We start from the raw sequence: 22,654 nt of genomic DNA, 5'->3' as shown, positions 1-22,654 counted from the left end.
AATGTTCGCGCGGCCCCATACCGCTGCTTTCCATCTCCTTGTGGACTGTCGCCGGCCTACAGAGTGTGCTCGCGGCGAGGGGGGTTCCCTTCCTAAAAACGGGCCGCAATCCCGAACTATTCCAGGCCTACCTGGCCCACCTCAGCTCAGCGGTTCCAGGACCAGCCACTCCAGCGGCCCCGCCCACGCAGGCTCTACGCTCCAACTCCGCCTCCCTCTGGCCATTCGGTTCGGCGGCACGGGGTACTATAATTATCACGTACTATTCGCCACAGCAGCAGCCGCCCGCATACAGCAATTCAACACCAACACCTACTGGGGGGCCCTGGACCGTGAACTCTATTGCAGGGTGTTCACGGCCAGGGCCGCGCTGTCTTGCGACCTGTGTGGAGCCCCTTCCCACCCGTCCGCAGTCTGCACCACGGCCACCCAAAAGCCCCGTCAAAACGGCAAACCAATTCCGTCCAGTACCACCAATCCACCACCCCTTTTCCCCCGCAGTCGCTCCGCTGCACCTCCCCCCTCCATAGTCCCCAGGCTATCCTCCTCCAACTTCTCCCGCTCCGTGTAGCCCTCTAACGCCAACAACGCTGGGGGGAGGCCTGTCCTGCGCCGGTTGCGCCTCATCTGCATGCCGCTTCCTACATGTCTGCTCGTTCTGCGGGGGAGCTCACACTCGCCCCGCCTGCCCCCACAACCCCACATCCACTCCGACCTTGTTGGTACTAGTCGAATAGTTGGGAACTTTTATTTTTTATTTTTTAATGCCATAGTAATGGCCCATCTTACTATTATTATTATCCTCCTGACTTTATTTTTTATCAAAAGGGGGTCAAAAGTATGCCCAATAAAAGCCTATTATTGGGCAATGGGGATCCTTGGAGACACTGCTGTGGTGCTGTGCTGCTCTGCCAGAAGTGCTTCCCTTAAAACGGCATAAAAATAAGGGCAGGAGGATAATAATAATAGTTATATAGTAGTAGGATGGCATTCAAACAATGCCCCCCCTAAAAAAAAAAAAAAAAGATAATATATATTTTTTTTAATGTAAATTTCGACTAGTCGACTAGTCGACTACCACTGGGTCAAATTAGTCGACCTGTAAAAATCTCTAGTCGTGAAAGCCCTACCACATCATCAAAGGATTTGCACCCAGGACACTCACCACCTACCTCACAGCATGGGACACAATCAAGAGGTTCCACACCAACACCGGCACCCCCTTCCCCTCAGCTGACGTCACCATAATCGCAGCATTCCTCACACACTGCCACTCCCATCTCCACCTCCACACCTCCACCCTCCACGTCTACCTCAGCGGGGTCGGCTTCTTCTTCCGCCTCTTGGACGGATTCCCGAGCCAGGCCATCTCCCACCCCCACATCGCCATGCTGCTTCGGGGCCTTCGACGCAGCGAAGTCCCGACCACACCCAGACGTCATCCGCTAACCTCTGACCTGCTTCTTCACTGCCTCCATACCCTCCGTGCCGGCTACCTCACACCCCAGATCTCCCCCACCCTGGAAAGCATGTTCCTCCTGGCTTTTTTCGGCTTCCTCCGGTGCTCTGAGCTGACCTCCTCGTCCTCCCGGTGCGACCATCCAAGCCTGGCCGACATCACCTTCCACTCCTCCGAATCCCTCACCTTCACCCTCAAACGCAGCAAGACGGACCAGCTGGGGCGTTCATCCACCATTCATCTCTTCAAGACAGACTCCCCCCTCAGTCCATATGAGCCCCTCCTCCGCTATGTCACCACGAGACGTTCCTTTCACGCCACACCTCAAGACCCCCTCTTCATCACGGAAACCGGCTCAATCGTCACCCGTTCCTGGTTCCACCACCACCTCCGTCAAGTCCTCTCCCTTTCCGACCTCCCACCCCAACTCTACTCCGGTCACTCATTCCGGATCGGCGCCGCCACCACCGCGTCCCGGCAAGGCCTCCCGGACCATCTGGTCCGCTTCCTCGGACGGTGGTCTTCCCAGGCGTACCACTCCTATATACGGACCAACCTCCAAGACGTGCACCACGCACACATCACTCTAGGCCGCCCGTAACTGCCGCATATTCCTAGCCTGTCCGCCCCGGAAGGGGGTCCCCTCCTTCGTGATCCTTCCCGAGGTTTCTTCCACCCGACCCTCCCGGTGGGAGTTTTTCCTCGCCCGACCGAGGGTCCAAGGACAGGAGGAATCATGTGACAGTTGCCCGCCTAGACACCCCCTCCGGTCACCTCCACAACCGACGCACCCTTTTGGGGGGCAGCGTTCCATCAGCTCATCTTCCAAGCAGCTCACTTTGGCTAATATTAGAGATCCATGCACGTAATAGACCCTCTGGTCATCTCCACAAACCGTTGTAGCCTTTTGGGGGTAGCATTCGGAGCAGAGGCGACAGACAGCTCCAGGGCCGAGCAACCATGGTCGTCTGGCTCCCGAGACTACACCCCCACCCTAAGTCTCGCCCCACCTCGGGCTCCTCATCAATACACATTCTGTACATCTCATTCTATTCAATAAATACTGTTTAACTTGAGCAGAAGGTGTGGTCTCTTACTAGTGAAATGAAAACTAACATGTGTGAGATGCCTTTTTATATGTTCCATCATAATAATACAAAAAAGTCATATCATTTTTTTCCGGTCGTGTCCAGACGCGGTGCTGTCGTGTGTCTTCCACACAAAGTGGGACCAGAACCCTCGCATCGAATGGAAGAAGAAGGGAGAAGACATGTCCTTTATCTACTTTGATGGACAGTTTTATGGTGAGGAACCCTCTCCTTCGCTCTTTAGCTCTTTTTGACCATTTAAATATGCTGTAAGTGATGTATAGCTCTATATTATGATAGTAATCAATGCTGTAGAGCAGTGGTTCTCAACCAGTGGGTCCGGGGACCGACAGTGGTCCTGGGGGGGGGGGGGGGGGGGTTACCAGGGGGTCCCCAGCGAAATTAGTTCAAATAGCGTCACAACCATTTTAACCACTTAGCTACTAGCTACTATCTACAAGCTCATAGCGTGGCACCGAGAAAAAACAAGAAAAACCTTTGAATATTTATATTTTTTAAAGCGACATTTTTTAACTGATGTCTTTGCTTCTGGAGGTCACTGGCACAAAACATTTTTAGATGGGGGTCCGCGGCCTCTCTCTGACAGAAAACACATGTTTTGGTCAGGATACCAGTTCCATCCAAATTGTAGAGATAACTCATACAGGATATAGGATAAACGTGTACATTGGAAGCGATGACACAAAAACACGAGCAGAAAAAAACTGCAGCTAAAAACAAACAAAAAAACACGAAACCAACATTATGTGTTGACCCCCCGTCCTTTTGAGACAGGGGGTCTGCAGCCCAAAACAAATATAATTTTGGGGGTCCTTGACATGAAAAAGGCTTGAGAACATTTAGGAAGCAAAATTGGGATGCCAGGTTGAAAGTGATTAAGTGTGTCTGTGGGTTTTAAATACTGAACCAATAAAAAGCATTAACAAGAGCGTGTGACTAAATAATAACTGCATTGGATCCACAGGAGCACAACAGACTTTCTTCCATTTCCTGAAAAGCAATGGTTTTGGACATAAAGTACAAGGTTTCCACCCTACAGCAGTGGTGGAAAAAGTACTCAAATGTTTTACTTAAGTAAAAGTATCGATACTGCAATGTAGGAGTACTCCGTGACAAGTAAAAGTCCGGAATTCAAAATTGACTTGAGTAAAAGTACAAAAGTATTGGTATAAAAATGTACTGAAATGTTTGAAAATAGCAGATCTACAAGCTCACAATGCGTCGCAATGTGACGCGTTGTGAGCTTGTAGATCGGCTATTTTCAAATAGCATGTATAAAATAGGGTTAAAGTGGTTAATGTACATTCTATAATATAATAATTTGTATTATATGGCAATTTTATTCTGAAAAGTACCTAGTAACTAACGTTTTCAAATAATTGTATTGGAGTAAAAGTACAACATTTGCCTCTGAGATGTAATGGAGTAGAAGTAAAAGTATTGTAAATTGGAAATACTCAAGTAAAGTACAAGTACCTCAAAATTGTACTTAAGTAAATGTACTTAGTTACTTTCCACCACTGCCCTACAGTGACAATATTATGTCCCTTCTAAGCTGTGACCCTCTTGTCCATCCTCGCCAGGTTCCTTTGCAGACCGGGCATCCATCGAAGGGGCCACGGTGACCGTGCACAACGTGACCCAGAAGGATGCGGGGGAGTACCTCTGTGAGATCACTGCCCCCCAGGACCCGGTCAGTCAGGGGGAGACCAGCATCACGCTCATAGTCCTGGGTACGTCTTATAACCCTGTCTAGCACAGTGGTTTTCAACCTTTAGGGGAAAAAAATCACTTCAAGGACCCCCCTGTTGATATGCTTTTGATACAAATGTTATTATCCCTGGGACCCAGTGTTAATTTCATTAATTTGTACGCTCTCAGAGTTACAGACCTGTAAGGGTCCATTTGGTTCCATTTGTACTCTCTCAGAGTTACAGACCTGTAACGGTCTATTTGGTTCCATTTTGTACACTCAGAGTTGCAAGGGTCCATTTGGTTCCATGTGTACACTTTCAGAGTTACAGACCTATAAGGCTCCTTGGTTCCATTTTGTACACTCTCAAACATAAACATCAAACATATCAGACAAAAGTAAATGCATGTATTTATATTCAGTCGGACCAGAAGCAGAGATAAAAACATATGCCTCAACGGACATAAAAAATGAATAAATTATTAAATTAGTAATGTAGAGGTATAGAAAAAAGGACAAACTGGAGAATGTAGCATTTCTGTCTACTCAGAGTGTCTCAGAGGAGGGCTGTGCACAGTACCGCCTACCAGTGACATCTTTGGTAGGCAGGTTTGGTCATTTCAAAAAATAATTCAAAGATGTTTATTTTTATTGTCTCTGCCAGGAGAGTTTGTTTACACTTTCCGTCAGCCAAGCAAACATTGGTCGAGCCTCACGTGACACTTGACAATACGGTGAAATAGTGTGATCTGATTGGCTAGTGACATATAACAGGCTATAAATACACGTGTCACTTTGAAAGAGTCTTTGCCTCTTTCAAAGTGAGGTAAGACAGGAATAATCACGAAATGAGAATGAGCTGAGAAATGGCGGCTACTGTAACAATTGGATAGGACACTTACACAGACAGGACAGATAGGACACTTACACAGACAGGACGGATAGGACACTTACATAGACAGGAGTGATAGGACACTTACACAGACAGGACGGATAGGACACTTACATAGACAGGACGGATAGGACACTTATACAGACAGGACGGATAGGACACTTATACAGACAGGACGGATAGGACACTTATACAGACAGGACGGATAGGACACTTATACAGACAGGACGGATAGGACAGTTATACAGACGGATAGGACACTTGTGTCATGTTACTATGACACAGTAACATGTTCTATTTTTTGTAAGAATTAGAACATTCCCAACATTCCCAACACAAGTCTGCTGGCGGAGACTTGTGCTCCGAGGAGCACTTTTTCTAGTTTGTATTATTATTAATGCAAGAACAAGTCATTCCAAGTCATTTCTATTATCTTGGATTCCCCGTCAATGATGTCACTGGTACGTTTCTGAACTGTCCACAGGCCTCCTCTGACTGAGACACAGACCAAGTAGACGGAAACGATGCTATCTTATAATGAGCATTAGTGAGGACAAATTATATGAAAATAAGGTTGAAAATGGGGGAAGTGCTCCTTGAAGTTACATGCAGTTTCACACAAAACAAAAACAGCCGACCTACAAGTTCACAAGTGCTCCTTAAGAAAAAAATGTCTCAATTTGATTTGCCTAAACAAGCATTTGAACAAATCCACCTTTAAACCAAAAATGTTCACACCACTGGCAGGTACAAAAGACAGTCCCTTGGAAAGAAGAGACAACTGATATATTAATTACCGTTTCCTCACTTTGCTGCGCGTCCATGGGCGTTGGTTTGTGCCCCCTTGTTGTGCGCTTGCCGCGTCTGCACCTCTTCTTGGGTGGGCGTAATGCTGCCGGCGTGTGGATAAAAAAGCGTTGCTCGTCGATTGTGAGGATGAGTCACTGTCAAAGGTGAAGTCACTTTCCCTCGACGAGCCGCCCCTCCGGTCATCGCCCCTCCAGTCATCGCCCCTCCGGTCATCGCCCCTCCGGTCATCTGTGTTGGTGTTTGGCCTGGTGTGCGGGTGGTGGGATCGGTGGCAAGTGATAGATAGACCCGGGGTCCCGAAGTAATAGAGTCTGAACCAAGCCGGACCCAATTGACGATTGAAAGTCAGGACTCACGTCGTCCTGACTTTATTCAGTTATCTTTTGCCAAGCGACACCTCTGCATGATGGAGTATAGATATTATTTAGGTAGGCTAACTATATAATCACAAACGATTAATTTATTCAGGGTTTAATAGGGCAGAAAATACATAATCCTGTCGGTCAGGTAGCCGGCCCAAAAATTGCCTAGTGGAAACCTACACCCAACCTTTTTGTACAACAAACCATTTCATGTCTGACATTAATTGCTGCATACCTTTTTATTAGTATCTGTGTTGTGATATAAATCATACAGTTTCTCCTTTGCCACCCTATGAATGTCAAATAAATAGCAGCAAACAGGAGAACCAAAGGACATGATCTCCTGTACTTCAACAGATAAACCAAACTGCTCTACTAATAGGATCCATGTACTTTGTTAAACTCGTTTTTTTTTCTCTTCAGCTCTCCAGGTTCAACCAACACACCACACACCAGGTAAACACACATGAACAAACAACTACACATTATATTGTAGCCTGAAATGTTTTCTTCTAATCAAAGTCATATTACTTTTATTGTTTGTTCTATTGTCTCTATACAGAGTCTGATGTCAGGTTGGTAGGAGGAACCAGTCAGTGTGCTGGTATTCTGGAGGTGAAACACCAGGGAGAGTGGAGACTATTGGATGTGGTCACCTGGAAACTGAAGTCATCATCTGTAGTGTGTAGACAGCTGGACTGTGGCTCTGCTGTTTCAACAACATGGAGGGATGATTCTACAGATCTACCTACATGGCTGATTTCATCTCCCTGTTTGGGATCAGAATCTTCACTGATGGAGTGTGGAACAATGGTGTCTTATAAGTCCGACTCCAGAATGGAGGTGATCTGTTCAGGTAACAAACAGTGACTTCATCAATGACAGTAGTCTTTTATTTCACCTATCCATCCATCCATCCATCCATCCATACATACGTACATACATGTACATACGTACATACGTACATACATACATACATACATACATACATACATACGTACATACTGTACATACATTCATCTGGTTTTATCCCTGATTCTGGTCTGAAATAATACATTTCCTTTTGGGAAATATAGATATGTTTGATATTTATGTTTGATAATATCACAGTTTAACGATTTATTAAAATCTATTTTAACCTCATGAAATCACACATCCATATTTGGGGGAGGGGGACAAATGAAAGAAAACATTTCAAATAAATGTTTAATTTAACAAATAGTGAAAATAGCACATCTAAAAGCGCACAATGCTGCACATGATGCGATGCATTGTGAGCTTGTTGATTTGCTGTGTGTGTGTTTGTGTGGGTTATATGTCATTGTTCCGACATGTTATTGTTCCGACATTACTAACCCTAACCCTATCCCTAATCCATAACCCTAACCGCACGCGGAAGCCACGTAGTCGGAGTGGCGGGATGTCGAAATGGAAGGCGGTTCCCGTTTTTGTGTGTGTGTGTGTGTGTGTGTGTGTGTGTGTGTGTATGTTTGTGTGCGTGCGTGTGTGGGTGGGTGTGGACTGTGTAAATATTATTAACTCATTTGAGCAAAATTGACTTTTTATTTATTTATTTACTTATTTTCATGTGATTAATTTACTTTCATTTATTTTTAAAATCATGTTAAATATAGCATCATTTTCTCTAGCAACTTTAAATTAAAGTGGTTTTGAAAAGTACCTCTTCGACTCAACTCCCTGCTCCCCCTCTCTCTCTCTCTCTCTCTCTCTCTCTCTCTCTCTCTCTCTCTCTCTCTCTCTCTCTCTCTCTCTCTCTCTCTCTCTCTCTTTCTTCAGAGTCTGTCAGGTTGGTGAATGGGACTAGTTTGTGTTCAGGCAGAGTGGAGGTGAAGTCTAATCAGTCGTGGGTCTCAGTGTGTGAAGGTGACTTTGACCAGCAGGATGCAGAAGTGGTCTGTAGGGAGTTTGGCTGTGGGGCTCCTTCAGTCCTCCAGGGGGCACTCTATGGAGAATCGAAAGCTCCAATGCGGACTAAGGAGTTCCAGTGTGAGGGCAGTGAGTCTGTTCTCCTGGACTGTAGAACCTCAGACTCAACTAGGAACACCACCTGCTCACCTGACAAGACTGTTGGACTCACCTGCTCAGGTAAAAGACAAGTTACACTTTATTATTTTATTATCATACAACGATGATGATAATGATTGTCTCATATACAGTATATATATTCCTCTCTTGTCTCTGTACAGAGCCTGATGATATCAGGTTAGTGGGAGGAACCAGTCACTGTACTGGTATACTGGAGGTGAAACACCAAGGAGAGAGGAGACCAGTGTTTCACTATATCTGGAACCTGCAGTCAGCATCTGTAGTGTGTAGACAGCTGGACTGTGGTTCTGCTGTTTCAACAGTGACGAGATCTAGTTTTGAACGTCAACCTGCATGGAGGGTTATATCTCCCTGTGTTGGATCTGAATATTCACTGAGGGAGTGTGGACCAATGGTGTCTGATAAATCCTCCGATAGACTGGAGGTGATCTGTTCAGGTATCAAACAATAACTTTAAAAATGACTGTAATCTATACAATCTCTTATTTCATCTATCTATCTATCTATCTATCTATCTATCTATCTATCTATCTATCTATCTATCTATCTATCTATCTATCTATCTATCTATCACAACAAGGGGTACAACAATTGGGTTGCTTCTGGTCAGACTGAATTAAATACTTGTATTTCCAAAGGAAATGCAGGTTTTATAATGTCTTTAAAAAATAAAAAAAACAGTATGTTAAAGGATATTTAACTTTTAAACTTGTTTGGGATCGATTTAACGTCGACTCAGGCTTTTGTATTTCACCCCAGACAGTTTTTTAGGTTTAGATATTTGATATTCAGACACGCCCCCTCCTTTACAAACCCATTGTAACTTCAAACTACTTTTTAACAATGATGGATTCCTTGAAAACACACGTCCTTAGTTCTGGTGTCTGATATTGTCCTTTTAATATGTGAGGGGGCCATGCTTTTTTAAGTTTAAGTTATTTTATTTAAATTTAAATATTCCAAAAATATTTTAAAAATACAAGAAAAAATGTATAGAATAAACCGGGCCCCCTCATGCATTAGAAAGACAATATCAGTCGCCAGAACCGAGGATGTGTGTTTTCAATTGATCTAACATGGTTAACTCAATAGGTGCCAGAGGTTTATTAAAACAGGGTACATCTAGTGCCAGCGATCTCACCGTTTACGCTGCGCTGTTTAGAGCTGTAGAATCGATGACAAGCACCCAGATGTAAACAATGGATGCGTGTACGACGATGGATGTTCCTGGCTAACGCCTGGAACAATAACATCTCTCACGTGAGTCGCCATTGCGGAGTGATCGCGCATCGAAAAAGTTAAGGAGATCTGGAGGTTTTTATCAAGGAGATAGAATGGGAGCGGACGGAAGGGAGTTTTTTTGGCGCGGTGATCCATCTGTCCCTTCCATTTAAGAGGCACCGTGGGTGATTCCAAAGTTGCGCTAGCCCTACCCTTGTGGGGAAAAAAAGGAAAAAAAGTCGATGTCACGGAGATCTCCGGTTATGGCACTCAACGTGCGTCTTTGCAAAACCGGAGAGTTTGGCACCCAAGGAGTTAAAATGGAGTTTGAAGTTACAATGGGTTTGTATAGGAAGGGGGTGTGTCTGATGTGTGTCTGAACATTTATATCAAATATCTAAATACTGAATCAAGCAACTCCAAAACTGTCTGGGGTGAAACACAAAAGCCTGAGTAGATGTTAAAATGACCCCAAACATATTTGAACGTGAAATATCCCTTTAACTCATTCACTGCCTGAATAAATAATCAATCAATCATCCATTGCCAGCGATTATTCGATTTCTTAGCTTTTCAAGTAGTCACAGAATATTTATCTCCAGTATGATCGATCCTCTGATGGTTGCTAATCACGGAGGGTTTCACTGTGCTTCCGTGAAAGAAAAAAATAAATCACGACCTCCCGTTTGCTTGTTATACGCCGTTGAAAATAGCATTTCTCACCATCTCAAATACATTGTAAAACACAGGTGCCGGGATATTGGCAATTTCCCAAATACTTTAACCAGGAAGTGAATGGAGCAGTAAATCTTTGGATCACATTATCTCCTGGTTCTGTGTGCAAAATAAAATAAAAATAAATAAAAACAAATAATATTATATTCAAGCAAGATAAATAATGCACTTGTGTATGTGTATGAAATCGATAATAATAATAACGGTAACAATAACTTGAAAATGTAGGTTCTTGCAGCTCTGTTCAATATGATGTTCACTGTCAAGCCCATGGAGACCAGACGGCCTTAGCACAGCAGGATGTGTAGTGAGATGTGTAGTTCACTTCACACCCCCCCCCCCCCTACCTCAAATGACGTAAAACTGTGTGTCTCTCTGTCTTGCTTCCACTCACTCTCTCTCTCTCTCTCTCTCTCTCTCTCTCTCTCTCTCTCTCTCTCTCTCTCTCTCTCTCTCTCTCTCTCTCTCTCTCTCTCTCTCTCTCTCTCTCTCTCTCTCTCTCTCTCTCTCTCTCTCTCTCTCTCTATTCAGAGTCTGTGAGGCTGGTGAATGGGAATGATTTCTGTTCAGGCAGAGTGGAGGTTAAGTCTAATCAGTCGTGGGTCTCAGTGTGTGAAGGTGACTTTGACCAGCACGATGCAGAGGTGGCCTGTAGGGAGCTTGGCTGTGGGGCTCCTTCAGTCCTCCAGGGGGCACTCTATGGAGAAGCGAAGGCACCAATGTGGACCAAAGAATTCCAGTGTGAAGGCAGTGAGTCTGTTCTCCTGGACTGTAAAACCTCAGACTCAACTAGAAACAACTGCTCACTTGACAAGACCGTTGGACTCACCTGCTCAGGTAAAAGACAAAGTACACTTTAGGTTTCAATTATTAGTTTATAAAGTCATATTTTCTTCTTTACTCCTCATTGTATTGTACCTCTGCAGACCCCGTCAGGTTGGTGGGAGGAACCAGTCGCTGTACTGGTAGATTAGAGATGAAACACCAGGGTGGGTGGCGTCCAGTTACAGATGAGAACTACTCAAACCTGAAGACATCATCTGTAGTGTGTCGACAGCTGGGCTGTGGCTCTGCTGTTTCAACAGAAATGAGTGAGGATTCTGAATTCCAACTTAAATGGAGGATTATTTCTTCCTGTGCTGGGTCTGAATCTGCACTGAGTGAGTGTGGAAAACCTGTGTCTTTTGGTAACAGAGACACACTGGAGGTGATCTGTTCAGGTAACAAACAATCACTTCACAATAATGTATACAGTCTTTAATTCTGTCTGTCTGTCTGTCTGTCTGTCTGTCTGTCTGTCTGTCTGTCTGCCTGCCTGCCTGCCTTGTTTGTTTTATTTATATATTTGTCTGTCTGTCTTATAACCTGTATGTATCTCTATATTGTGTTTGACACTGCTTTTTATGGAGTTTTGTTTCTTCATTCTTCTGTACCATAATTGTATTATTCATATCATTTATATTTATTTAATCATTCTTATAACTTTATTTATTGTATTTATATTGCATTCAAATGTCTTTATATAAAGCATTCTTCCCCCTATTATATATTATCTTAATACTTAATGTTTTGTGTAAACCTTTGAATGTATTAATTTGCTAAACAATGAATACGTACTGTAATAAAGCATGACAGGGATGCTGTTTGCTTGGGGCACCAACATGGATATTGATGACCGGTTACCGTGCACTAATAAAAAGAAAGGGTAGGTATAGCCTGTACGTATTGAAAATGCTAGAAAATACTTATTGAAATGAACTACATCTGCGTTGCAAACCCGTCGATATAGGTCAATCTACTATCTAATACGCAATTTAAATGAGCACGCAGGGTTTTGCAGTGTACTTAGTTTTTCTGTCGTTTATTCTATCGCTCTATATTCTATCGCTCCTTTATTCTATCGTTTTTTTCCCTCCACATCCATTTCCTTCTCACTTCATACGGGAACTGTTTTATGGAGTTGTCCTTAGATGTATGTACAGTATATTCTACAGCATTATAGAGGCTCAGTGTGTGTGTGGATGTCATTGTCAAAGTCATCCCCGTCCCTCACCCCTCAGTCTGTGCTGTTCATGGACTTGTTTCATCACGTCTTCATACAGGCAGCGAGCGGCGGCGTGGCTCTGATGAAGTGCGTTAATAATTTATCACGCCCAAGTCTGCCTTGCCACACTTTTGAAAGTTTCCCCCAACAAAGTCATGAAATTATTCATGTTATGTGCATCTCTGGGAGGCGAGGACACTGAATAAATAGACACACATGCACACACATCATTCTTTTCCCCCTCTTCTTCTTCTTCTTCTTCTTCCTCTTCTTTTCTTCTACTTGCACTAATTCTGTGTCTCTTTGTTTATTTATTTTTTTATCATTTTTTAAGTGTTCACACATTATTTCGCACCCATAGGCAATCAGTAGATCTATTTTATCTCAGGTGTGAAATGGTGATGGCATGTGGCACGACGCGGCACACAGGCACATGTGACAACAGTGGCACGGCACAGTGACAACACTGTTAAAGAAAGCATCGCCTCAATGCATAATTATGAAACGTACAGTATGCTATGTCAGTGATTCTCAAACTTTTTCATGTCAAGGACCCCCAAAATGTATATGTATTTGGCCGCAGACCCCCATCTCAAAATATTTTCTTCCAGGGACCCCCAGAAGCAAAGATTTGAGTTACAAATGTTCGCTTTAAAAAAGATCTATTCAAAGATTTGCAAAATCTTTTTAGATTTTTCATAAATAGCAGATCTACAAGCTCATAGCGCGGCACTCGGTGCCGCGCTATGAGCTTGTATATCTGTTATTTTTAAATAGCCAAAGTGTAAAATAATGCTTTTTAGCTCAAATCAAAAAGTGAAACAGATGCGTTCCAGGTCTTAATGGGTTAAGATGACCTGACCTGTAAGGATCCTGCTCGGAAGAGAATCTGAATTTAAATATTATAATAATGTGTATTAACTACATTCATATTTATTCATCAACAGCTAAAAAACATTGTTTTTTAATGTGTTACAGTTAACAAAGAGTATCATCGGTACAATTCTCTGTTTTAGCTAATACTGAATGTTGACCTATGGTCAATATTATTCACTTTTACTTTTTAATTATGGAAGGATGACCCCTACTGAACTCTGCTGTGTCACTCTGTTTTTACCGAGCTTAAAAGCCTTCACCTTTGACCTATGAATGGGCAGAGTCACAATGTTCCTTGACCTAAGGAAGTGAAGGATTGAGTATCTATTGTCTTTATCTCCTTTCCTCCCTTTGCTGCACTCCTGCCCCCCTCCAATCCCCTGCCCTCCCCTCCCCTGCCCTCTCCTCTCCTCTCCTCTCCTCTCCTCTCCTCTCCTCTCCTCTCCTCTCCTCTCCTCTCCTCTCCTCTCCTCTCCTCCCTTCCTTGGCACCAGATTGCAATCAAGCAGCGTTGCCAAGTACTGTAGTGCAGGAAATGTTGAGGCTAGATTGGAGAGAATAACAGGACTTAATGGTTGGAGTGGAGACCTTCTTTCAGCAGATAACTGATTAGACCAAGCCATAGCACACTCCTGGCTTGACGCACTGGGGTGTTTTGTGTGTTCATGTGTGGGTGCTTTAGTGTGTGTGTGTGTGTGTGTGTGTGTGTGTGTGCGTGTGTGTGTGTGTGTGTGTGTGTGTGTGTGCGTGTGTGTGTGTGTGTGTGCGTGTGTGTGTGTGCGTGTGCGTGCGTGCGCGTGTGTGTGTGTGTGTGTTGATGAGGGAGAGCTGGTACAGGAGGTGCCTGCCTCAGTGCTAGTGTGTGTGTGCGCGTGGAGATGATTTCACATGGTGATTATCTTTGCAGGGATCATGTGGTCATGTTTGGCTCCCTACCGATTTGATTTGGCAAAACAATGGTGACATATACTTCTTGACTGGACTCCGCTGGGCTCTTGGCCGCATCCACAAGCTGTGTGTGTGTGTGTGTGTGCGTGTGTGCGTGCCCGTGCGCGCGTGCTTTTCGGCACAGTTCTTGATGAACCAGGGCTGTTTACCTCAGCTGAGATGACCCAGCTCTGTCAACACGAAGGCAGATTCACTTTAATTGAAGATCTCTCTCTCTCTCTCTCTCTCTCTCTCTCTCTCTCTCTCTCTCTCTCTCTCTCTCTCTCTCTTCCTGTTTGTCTCCGAGGCGTCCACCTGTGTCCCCGTCACTTACTCATTTCCAATTCCAGCTCCCCTCCCCTCTCCTCTCCTCTTTTCACCTCTCCCTCTTTCTACAAATAAACACCATGGTCTCTGCAGAGACTTTGAAGCACCTGTTCCTTCTCTAGCACAGAGTTCTCTGTACCTCCATTGCCCCCCCCCCCAAATTGACTCACAGAGTGCAATTAAAAGTAAAGAGAAAAAAGTCAAATAAAATAATTGAAAAGAATAAAGTCAAATCCAGAGTGTTAATTTGGCTGCACTGTAGAATTAGGGTACATTTATACACTCTAAGTTTAAATAACCCCCTGTATTTTACTATGCCTTTCCCTGCATGACTGTACAGTATGTGTGCGTGCATGCATGTGTGCCAGGGGCATAGCCACGGGTGGGCATAGGTGGGTCTGGGCCCACCCATTTGGTTTTTCTGCCCACCCAAAAAATAAATGAATAAATAAATATTATAATTTTATTTTGTATTTTTATCTCCTCTATACCTGACTTTGTCCGTGTGCGTCAACGTTCTGATTGGTCAGGTGCGTACGTCAACAAAGTGATTGGTCAAGCTTCACATGACACGTGGCTATAAACACATTATAAACACATATCGATGACAAAATGTATCAAAGGCGCCGCTACCTTCACACAGGGTGTGATTTTTTAATATCATATTCAGCCATTTTGATAACAGTGTATAATATAGGTATCCAAAATCCGTCACAAACCCGCAAAAAAAGTAAACGTGCAGGAGGGTGGCACAGTGGTGTCATCAGATGAAGCAAACTTTACTTTCTCAAGTTGAATTATTCTTGTAATTAAATCGATATCAAAAAAATTAAATTGGGAGATGGGTTCGTTTTTATGTTGCTATTTGGTAACCGTTTTTGAAAAGCAATAAGCCACGGAAGGGCGTGGTTTACCGTGGATTTTAGAACAGCGAAGAATGACAGAGGACCTCCGCTCCGCATCAGGCCTCACTACTACTTAGCCGTTCTAAAATCCCTGATAAAACCATTGCCCCTTGTGGCTTATTGCTTTAATTCACAGGATTCCTAACTGAACACAAACAGGCTTCCATCAACAGGCTGGCATAAACAGAGGATCTGACAAACACTAAAGGAACAGACAGGTACATACACACTGGGGACTAATCACAGGAACAAGGCACAGCTGGAGTGGGCAGGGACCAGAATTAGCAGGGAAACAAGAATTGAGAACAAGATGGCTGGGGCGGGGTGGCTCATAGATGGTATACACGTGGATACCGCTTGGCTGCTGCTGCTCATTGACGGAGCTTATGTACATTTATTGAAGCAGGAGGTCTATCCACAATTATAATCATAATTAGCTGCATTTTAAACCAGTGTTCAAGTAGTTTGGTTTGTTAGAAGTAGTAATGTTATGATATAGGATACTTAGTTAAATAAATAGAGACAGAGACAGGGAGACAGAGACAGACAGACAGGGAGACAGATATAGACAGACAGGGAGACAGATATAGACAGAATGACAGGTCGTGACAAGTGGCACACTGCATGACTCCCCACTGAATCATCATCCACCCAAGTCTCTCGTTAAGGGCACAGACACACATCTGCGTCAGAAGTCTTATCGTCCCATTCACTTCCATTCTATGGAAGGTGCTGGGCACTATTAATACAGCGCCTGGGGAGCAGTTAAGTGTCTTGCTCAGATACACATCGCCACATAGACTCGGGGTGAATCGGGGACCGTATGTTTCGCAGACGGCCTCTACTCATTTAGCTATGGTCGCCAGAAAGTCGTTGACCTCACATGGCCGACATTATGCTTGTAGTTTTCTTTCAGTGAGCCAATCACGTGGATAATTGACACGTTCCACGCCTCGCCATCCGTTGGTTACTCCCGTTCAGATGTTTATGTGTTACCTTACCTGTATGCAGAAAACCTGTTGAAATGCCTGAGACTCTCTGCCTATTAGAATAAGGGTACGGTCACACCTGCGCGATAACAGGGGAGTGGCCAACGCCAGTGCCATCTATTAGAGAGTTACGCCAACTCCGTTCACTTCTTCGGGCCAGGTCTTCTACATACACATACATTGGTGAATAGTGACAAATGCCTAAACCGGAAGTTCATGGAATGCATTGAAGTCGACGGCTCCTTGTCACTATTTCTAGCTACATGAACCACGTGACCGACGCTGTTTCTGACCCCTCATTGGCGCAACTCTCTAATAGAAGGCTCTGGCCAACGCATGCTGAGGCATCAAACGCATCAAGCATGCGTTCAACAAGAATGATTGCACGAGGCAATGCTTCGCATTCCATAAGCTCCAACCCCTTGCTCGAATAGAACAGGAGTGAACGAGACGCGACCGCTTCAGTCGCTTATGTGTCTGTACCCTAATGCTGAGGCGACAACGTGAGTGAATGCCTACAGTATAGTCAGACAGCTTTACACATTCAAATCCTCAACGCTAATTTAACACTGAGAGTATACAAATGTAACCAAAATGGACCCGTAAAGGTCCATTTGGTTAATTTTTTTCACTCTCAGAGGGGCGCGTCCCCGCTTAGACTTTTTGTCCCGGCTGAAAACGCCAAAGCGCTCACCTACAAACGCTTGCAAACACTGGAGTTGAAAATACTTCAGCTCAAGCTTCAAGTAGCTTCAAGCAGATAAAACCACCACGAGTAAACGCGCCAACGCAAAATAAATGCTCGCCGCCACACCACGCTGCTGGTGTTTCCAGAAACGCGGCGCTCCAATTGTAAACAATTCAAAACATACGCTGCGCTCAGGAAAAAACATCTTAGTGGACAATGCCCCGAGTTACAGTGAAATGATTTTTACTGTGTATAATACCACGTTTGCTACAGGAATGTACATAGCTCTGTCTGAGATACGTACTGTAGTTTTGTCTGAGAGGACAGCATCTGTGGTCTGAACAGAAAGCCCATTTCCGCCTGGTATTGCTGGGAGCCGTGTTTTTGATGGTTCATCCGGATGAGGGAAAGCCCTAGTTTACTGTAATGGCAGGCGTAAATGTCATCATTCCTCACTCAACATGCACGCTGAATGATTCATGACAACATGGCACACGAAACAATGGTGGCAATAAAAGCATCCTCATTTCTGTTCAAACTTGCTGAGTTCAATTAACTAATGGCCTTGGATCTGTCTGTGTAGGAGCTAGGACATACACGGGCAACTGGCGGCCTGGGGGCCACATGTGGCCTAAAAGTTAACATAAGTATAACTAAATGCATTTGAAATTAAATAAAAATGTTTCTTTACGGGATTCCAATTAAAAAATGGCAAAATAAAATCTGGATTCCAATTCAAAAGTAGCAAAAATAGCCGATCTACAAGCTCAAAACGCGTTGCAGTGCGATGCGTTTTGAGCTTGTAGATCTGCTATTTTTGCTATTTTTTGAATAGGCCCTCTCCATCATCAAACTTGCCCACCCCTGAGCTAGGAAGTGGTGCGATCAGATCAGCACATTCAGGTAAAAATACTACCAGGTGTATGGTATTCAGACTAAAACTTAAAGTCCCTTTCCACATGTCCAGAGTGGTTTAAAACCTTAGAAAAATCTCCTCCATTCAATACATGTAACAATCATGAATTGTTTTTCCCCAAAGAAATATCCCTGATGGAGCTTTTCAGTGCCTCCTTCTTTTCCCTCATTTAGTATTCCAGGATTTATGAATATGTAAATGTTTGATCCTCATCCTCCAGAATTTGGGTTCTCCAGCAAGTGTCCATAGAGAACATCTGAATAGAAACAGCAAACGCACCACAGAGAAGGGGTATCTAATCATGAAATTATACACAATACTGGGCTCACGTTAACAATACGGCACAATATTATACTAGTCCATAACCGGGGCTGAAAGCGAGCTTTTCCAATTTTCATCAATATTGCCCATCATAATCAGTTTGATGCATTTATTTATTTATTATACATTCAATAAACTTTAATTGTAAAGCACTTATCAAAAAGAAAGTTACAAAGTGCTTTACACACAAATATAAATCAAATTAAGAGACCACGGTTTAAGGGACATGCTTAAAACAAGGTAAATGAATAAAGTGTCATCACAATAGGAGCAGATACAGATACAGATTCAGATCCACGGTTAATAATATTACAATTAAATGTGTAATAAGAGCAGTAGAGGTATCAAGGGAATAAAACTTTAAGATCAACTTGTGTTTCAAAGTGGAGTGTTTCTCACTATCAAGCGTAACCCACGTCTTTTTGGAGGACAGACTGGATTATTAAATAATCATATCAATGCTGCATTTTAAATATATATCCCACTAAACTCTGAGTCACTCTGAGTCGGCCTTTCTACTTCCAACACACACGAAAAATGAATCCACCATACCAGAGAGGGTTGCTTCTAAATCCTTTGATGCAATCTTAGATTAGATGTACAGTAGGCCTGTTTGATGGAGCAGAAATCAACATATTTGCCTTGACTATAGCATTAGAAAGTAGGTCAGTGAGACTCTGAGCTATACTGTACATGTATGAGCATTTTACCACATTAAGAAGTAGGCAACTTGTACAACTGTTTTGATTAAAGTTTCAAGATGGTGACATGTTGGCGTGGCATTTTCCACAAGACTGTGTTAATAACAGTACAATATGCAAGAGATAATTGATGGCGAGCCGGTCATTGTTGAGAAATAAACCCTGACAGGATGATTAGATCCTGATGCGAAGCGGAGGGGTCTTTATCAGCAATGAACGGCTTGCTGTCTATTATCCCACTTATTACACGGATACTTGTACTTTTTTTTTTTAATATATATTTTTTGGGGCTTTTTCTGCCTTTATTGATAGGATAGTGGGCTGACAGGAAATGGGGAGAGAGGGGATGGGGGTGACACACAGCAAAGGTCGTTGGGATTGGGAGTTGAACCCGCGACACACTGTCAAGCTGGATTACCAACATATGTGGTATGCGCCTGGACCGCTAGGCCAGTGGGCGGCCCCAGCTCCTTGTACTTAATAAAGAAATACATTGACCCAAAAGTAACAAAACGAAAGATTTCCTACGGTAATGAAAGTAGGCTGTTCCATTAATTTATGCCTGATTCCGGTGCGTCCAGTGCAACGTGTCGCCTCGGAAAACAACAGGAAGTGTTGATCAAATAGAATGCCATGTTTGATACGGCATAAAACCAAGCCGTGCAGGTTGATATGAGCAGGTGCTCTGAGCCTTTGATTAGACAGCAGTCTGTTATTGAGCTCAGCAGTCGTTATTCAGAAATAACACACAGCTGAATTCAGTGATTGACCAATCAGAATCAAGCATCCAACCAAGCCGTGTAATAAAACAAGATAAAAGGTGCTCGGAGCTACCCTGGGCTTTCTACATTGGGAAGCCAATCATTGCCAATCGGAATTGAATATGGAAATTCTGAGTGATACATCTTGATCATTATGACTCCAGAGATAATGCGTACCGATTTGTGTGAGTTTTGGGCAAAATCTGTGGAGTAGTAGCAAAAAGTCTGTTTTGAAGAAAACTCGAAATGTGGACCCATGTGCCTGTCTCGTTTTGTATCACTCAACTGTCAATGCTTGTGTTTGTGTTTTGTTAGAGTATTTACTAATTTCAATAATTGTACTTCTACTCTACTATTCAATTCAATTCAATTCAATTTTATTAAAGTGTCAAATCACAACAAGTTGTCTCAAGACACTTTACATGTAGAGAAGAGACCCGACATCCCACCCTGAGCAAGCAATTTTGCGACAGTGGCAACGAAAAACTCCCTCTTAACTGGAAGAAACCTCAGGCAGACCCTAGGCTCTAGGGTGGCGGCCTTCTGCCTCGACCGTGTCGGGGGGAAGGGTACTACACTAAAATGATTTGAAAACTTTAGTTACTAGTTACTTTGTAGATTTTGATTATTATTACAAAACCACTTCAGACATACATATATACTTTGGCAATTTGAAAGGATTTCTATGCATTTTAAAAGAAAACTTGTGAAATGGGACCTTCTGCATAATGACTAGTTATACTTTTGGTACTTTAAGCTTATTATTCTTTTGTACTTTTACTCAAGTAAATGTTGAAACTTATAACAGACTATTTCTACAATAGGGTATTGATACTTGTGCTTAAGTAAAAACATTTAGTACTTCTTCCATCACTGTTTTTTAGTGAGTCTCTGATCAGTGTTTGGGCTGTGACGTCACAGACCTGTGTCAATGGATTAAGTGAAGTGCTATTTCCAAAGACCAATCTTGTCTAGTTGTAAAACACTATATCAATGCTTTGGAGATATGTAGAGCGCACGAATCTACCAGGATTTTCACAGGTACAGCTTCAAAAAGACAAAAAACACGGTTCTTTACTGTGAGAACATGCTGTGGATGCAAATAGCAATTCCTTCATAAAACAAAAAAAATGCAGTCTGTTTCTTTTCTTTCCCCTCCTTTGAACAAGGGAACATCCCTTGATTAAGAGAAAGAAGCGTGTAATTGCGTAAGTTGCTGCAGGTGACTCTAACCTTTTTACAGAGGGATGGCATAATTGTGTGTGTGAAACATTAGCCGTGGTATACTGTGGCTATGCCTGGCAGCCATTTTGAGCGAGGCTCCTATTAACAAGAGGTTGTTTTCTATCTCTAAGTATCACTGCTTTGAAGTGCTCCACTCTGTCTTATCAGCAGGCTGGAGCTACGTACTTGCCACAAGCTGTGTGTGTGTGTGTGTGTGTGTGTGTGTGTGTGTGTGTGTGTGTGTGTGTGTGTGTGTGTGTGTGTGTGTGTGTGTGTGTGTGTGTGTGTGTGTGTGTTTGTTATGTGTGTGTGTGCGTGCGTGCGTGCATGCGTGCGTGCGTGCGTGCGTGCGTGCGTGCGTGCGTGCGTGCGTGCGTGCGTGCGTGTGTGTGTGTGTGTGTGACTGTGTGTGACTGTGTGTGCATATCGGGGAGAAATGTGAATGTCTGTACAAGTTACAAGTCTGTGTGCAGTTGCATATGTACGTGTGGGTGTGTGTGTGTGTGTATGTGTGTGTGTGTGTGTGTGTGTGTGTGTGTGTGTGTGTGTGTGTGTGTGTGTGTGTGTGTGTGTGTGTGTGTGTGTGTGTGTGTGTGTGTGTGTGTGTGAGTGTGTGACTGTGTGTGCATATCGGGGAGAAATGTGAATGTCTCCACAAGTTACAAGTCTGTGTGCGGTTGCATATGTGTGTGTGTGTGTGTGTGTGTGTGTGTGTGTGTGTGTGTGTGTGTGTGTGTGTGTGTGTGTGTGTGGCCATAGGGGCAGTGCGTTATCGCAGTATGCAGCCCTATTGGATGTCTCTGCTCCTATCCAGTCTAGAAAGCTTCGTGCCCTGCAGGCAGATTATCATTCTGGTATTACCCCTCCGGTTCCATTGCTTCATGTCGTTCAAGACTGTTTTCCCTGTGTGTGTGTGTGTGTGTGTGTGTGTGTGTGTGTGTGTGTGTGTGTGTGTGTGTGTGTGTGTGTGTGTGTGTGTGTGTGTGTGTGTGTGTGTGTGTGTGCGCGCGCATGTATGCTTCTGAGAGAATGTTTCTTACGCTTTGTTAGGGCGGTACAAGCCACTGCCATGTACTAATCCAATAGGCTGGACAAATTACTTTGTATCTTGTTTATAGGACAGGCTATACCAACATTACCACTTATTTAATTTATTTATTTATTGGGGGAGGGGGTACAGTAGCTTACAACTCGTGCCATTGCAATGCGTTGTGAACTTGTGACCTTGTAGCTATTTTCTTTTCGTGCAGCACCGTTATACGTCTACGGTAAGTAAGCAGACAAAAGTGGTTGGATTTTCTTTGTCACATGCCCACTCACTCCGTAGTGCACATTTGCGCCGTATTTGTCGTCATAGACGGTCCTGACAGCCACTGGCACCGGGGGGAGTCAACAGAAACGCGAACTGCCACTGTATCAGTTGTGTACCAATAGGTCAACACTTGCTTGGAACCACGTTCCTCCCCATACGCTTCGTTTGACATCAGCAGAGAGGTTTCAGAATGCTCCCGTCTTTAGCATTCTCAGACATCTCCACAGTGGGACTCACGCCTAACCTCTCATCCATAGATTCTGTGCTCATTAAAGCTCATTTCAACTCGGGTCATGCGCCAGACGTGGTTCAGCG

The sequence above is a fragment of the Gymnoscopelus microlampas genome (assembly GCF_963454915.1).
Source record: "Gymnoscopelus microlampas genome assembly, chromosome: 2".
Lineage (NCBI taxonomy): Eukaryota > Metazoa > Chordata > Actinopteri > Myctophiformes > Myctophidae > Gymnoscopelus > Gymnoscopelus microlampas.
The sequence above is the reverse complement of the archived record's forward strand: the minus strand, read 5'-3'. Positions refer to the sequence as shown.